Source organism: Macrobrachium nipponense, chromosome 12 (genome assembly GCF_015104395.2).
Source record: "Macrobrachium nipponense isolate FS-2020 chromosome 12, ASM1510439v2, whole genome shotgun sequence".
NCBI classification, from domain to species: Eukaryota; Metazoa; Arthropoda; class Malacostraca; order Decapoda; family Palaemonidae; genus Macrobrachium; species Macrobrachium nipponense.
The window spans coordinates 95,594,919-95,599,168 of record NC_087205.1 but is presented as its reverse complement, the minus strand read 5'-3'; positions in this window follow the sequence as shown (position 1 = coordinate 95,599,168).

The following is a 4,250-nucleotide window of genomic DNA, read 5'->3' as shown; positions in this document are numbered from 1 at the left end:
TTAAATTGCGGTCAGTTTTCTTCTTCTTTCTTCTTCTTCTTCTTCTTCTTCTTCTTCTTTTTTTTTCTTTAAAGTAACCCAGTGTTCAGGATTGTAATGTCATTCTGAATAAATATTTCACGCCCTATGACTGTTTTTAGAGTTTTAGAGGCTCCTATAGATAGATAGATCGAGTGATATGTGTTGGCCTTTTTTTTTTTTTAACTAACATCTCCATATGGTTGTCCCTGCTATTTTACGTAACGGTATTAAAAAAAAAGTATAAAATGAGTCAAAATAAGACATTGCTACGAAAAGACCATTCTTAATAGAAATAAAAAAAGTTTGTGTCATCGAGTTCATAAAAGATAATCTACGTTAAAAAAAATAATAATAATAAAGCCATCGTTACCCAGAGAAGTTACTGTAAAACGCGATAGTCTAGACTGTGAAATATTCGTACACAAAGAACGTGGCTGGGCGATTCTGCACGTAACCGTTCCCATAACCCACCGGGTAGTCATTGAATATTCATTAGTTATGACAACATTACCATCGACAATAAAATGTATGAAATAACGATGAAGTAAAACAAACGGATCAGATCATTTTAGTCAGAAGTACAACAAGGTTACTAAAACGATTTGTCGATTAATGGGTCACGGTTTAATCTCCCTTTACAAAGTAAGAAAAAGGTTATTTAAACTTTGTCTGCTTCTAAGATTGTAGTGCCTATGCAATGGTATCGAAAAGGTGAATTTCGCCGGGTTAATTTGCTACAAAGACCCTTTTCGTTTTTTGTAAAAGAAAGCTATTGTGCCGGCATTGTCTGTCCGTCCGCACTTTATTTTGTCCGCACTTCTTTCTATCCACACTTTTTCTGTCCGCCCTCAGATCTTAAAAGTCCCTGGGGCTAGAGAGCTGCAAATTTTTATGTTGATTATCCACCCTCCAATCATCAAGCATATCAAATTGCAGCCCTTTAGCCTCGGTAGTTTTTATTTTATTCATGGTTAAAGTTATCGCTAATCGTGCATCTGGCAACGATATAGGAAAGGCCACCACTGGGCCGTGGTTGAAGATTTATTAAAACATCATACCGAGACCACTGAAAGACTTATCTATTTTCGGTGGCCTTGATTACGCGATGTACAGACAACTCGATTGCGCCGAAGAGAAAAATAATAACGTTGATTGTTATGATTCAAATGGAAACCTACTGTCCCTTTAAACTCATTAGTTAATTAACGCATTGATTTTAAGATGACTTCTAAGTGTACTCTCTGACTTCCAAATTGGATTAACTTGACTTTTTGATTAGTATATAAGTTTGAACTGTTTTTAGACAGAAATTTATAGAAAAAAAAGGAAAACCGCACGAAATAATTCACCTCAAATATAATTCGAAAGTAGAAACCATTATTTGTAAATAATAATAATAATAATAATAATAATAATAATAATAATAATAATAATAATAATAATAATAATAATAATAATAATAATAATAACGGAAAAAGAAACCCACAAGATTACTGAGTATAACTTGTTTACTTGTAGGTATTCACATAGTATTTTACTGAACACTTGAGTGTTAAGTGAAACGCTATGTAAATACTTGTAAGTAAACAAGTTATACTCAGTACCTTGCGGGTTTCTTTTTCCATCTTCAGAAGAAAACTGAATGAAGTTTTCACTTTGTGCAATAATAATAATAATAATAATAATAATAATAATAATAATAATAATAATAATAATAATAATAAACGGAGAATTAAGTAATGAATAGGCAGACGCAGATAAAAAGTGATCCTACCCGGAACAGCCCAGAAAACACTAAAAATCGTTGAGTCATAAGCCCACCGGGCGGCATTTGTAATTCGCTGTGAAGATGAATTAGTCGAGTTGAGGAATTTACTCTCTCTCTCTCTCTCTCTCTCTCTCTCTCTCTCTCTCTCTCTCTCTCTCTCTCTCTCCGAGATTGTTGTTGTTGTTAGACTTCGCTCTTCTTCTTCTTCTTCGCTGTTGGAATTCGGGGACTGTGTAATGATCTTTTCTCTCTGCCAGCCTAATTGCCTATTTTTCTTGGTTGTCTGACATAGGCCCATTGGTCATTTTCATAAGAGTCTCTCTCTCTCTCTCTCTCTCTCTCTCTCTCTCTCTCTCTCTCTCTCTCTCTCTCTCTCTCTCCGCGTGTATGTGGCTGTATTCGCTTGTGTTTTTAGCTGTTATTTGTATAGCTATTTCTTAATGACTACAATAACGTGCTGTAATATTTGACAATACCCCGACTTCACTGGAACCTTGGTATACGAACAACTACTTTTGGCAAAGCAGACGACGATTTCCTCGAACTTTGGCACTGAATAATGTAAGACCTCAGGAATCGGGGTGGTGTCGGTTTAGGTTACTCTGGCCTTATGCCAGCAAGGGGTCCTCGCTCGAAGACCACCTGTAAGAAAGGTGAAAAGTGGCAGGTGGTATAAGAAGCCTAGTGCGGACCTCTTGACTCGTGTATTCTAACGAGGAAGTTGGTGTACAGTTTCGAGTGGTGGGAACTGCAATGCTGACGATACGGACGTGTAAATAAATCTACGGGATTATCCTTCCGCATTTCACAACATTTTATGTTCACTTTTTTTTTTTTTTTTTTTCCTGGTGCTCGACTATTACAATTTTCGTACGTTTATGTATTAAGATAATACAGAAAAGTAATCAAACAACAATAAATAGCAATTTATATTTGATACAGGTGGCTATTAGAGCAATTCTGATGTCATACGGCTAATATAATATAAAATATATATACTAGACAGAATCGTATTAAAATATTCAAAATGCCCGGATAAATAAAAACTATTTTACCTTTATATTTTTATCAATATTAACTAGGAATATTAAGGAAACTGTGAGAGCTATCGCAGCAAATAATAAATATGTGTAAAGAGTCAGTTGACAATCTCCGTATAATTAAGCCTGTTTCCCTTCCTACGTGTAAACCAGTTTCTCTAAAAATAAACATCTAGTTGTGTGTCTAAATATATCATATTCTTATTGCATATATTTACGTACATATTACATAGATATATCTATCTACTATCTATATATATATATATATACATATATATATATATATATATATATATATATATATTCAGTACTGAACTTCTGCCTGTCATTTTCCTGTGGTGTTTGTTTATATAATGAAGTCATGTGCAGCTACTGTGATTCTTAACACACACACACACACACATATATATATATATATATATATATATATATATATATATATATATATATGCATGTATGTATATATATCCATATATACACACACACACACATATATATATACTATATATATGTGTGTATGTGTTTTAGGATTCAATACATGCTAAAAAGAAAACAGCATTCATGTCTGGAATCCGTGGCGACTTACAATTCGTGGCACAACTTTCTTTTAAGACGGAACGCTTATCAATTTACTCATTGGGAGTTCTTCACTGTACTAGTTCCGTTCGCCCCACAAAATTCCGGAATGATTGTCTACACTTATAGGGAAAGTTGCCCTCTTGTTAGTTGTATCGAGACGAACGGAACACGCAATGGGAATTCAGTCTGTGAAATCGAAGGATTTCGTTAAATCGCGCTTCCTGACCAAAGGCAAGTGAACAAGAGAACATTTATCGAAACGTTTAGCATGCAGCTCCATACATTCATTATTGCTCAAAGACAACACGTTCTGTCTACTTTCTGGGTTTGAACTCGGGAGGCCAACTGGCCAGGCAGGTAGGCAGTCAGTATGGCGAGATCTCAGGGCGATCTTCAGCCATTTACCCATTTCCCATCTCCTCAGATCCAATTTATGCAAATACATTTTTTTTTCTAATGTAGCAGAATTTTTTCCCTCGACTAAAGATAAAACCAGAAATGCATTAATCAATATTGTCCAGCTGTCAAAAGTGGAATCTTATTAACTAATGAGTAATTCTTCTCTCTCTCTCTCTCTCTCTCTCTCTCTCTCTCTCTCTCTCTCTCTCTCTCTCTCTCTTATAAGCAAGATGTAACTTAAATCATCAATTCCATGATTCAGAAGTCATCCATAATTTATATTTTATTATGATAAGCAGACAAGTACAGAAACATACACACGGGCTCTGAAAATGCTTAGTCGTGTATAAGCAAGGACTGAAGACTTCACTTCCAAAATATGTCACATCTTCAGATAACGGGTCTATAAATCCCCTATTGCTTCCAAAGCTAAGTAAGTTTAT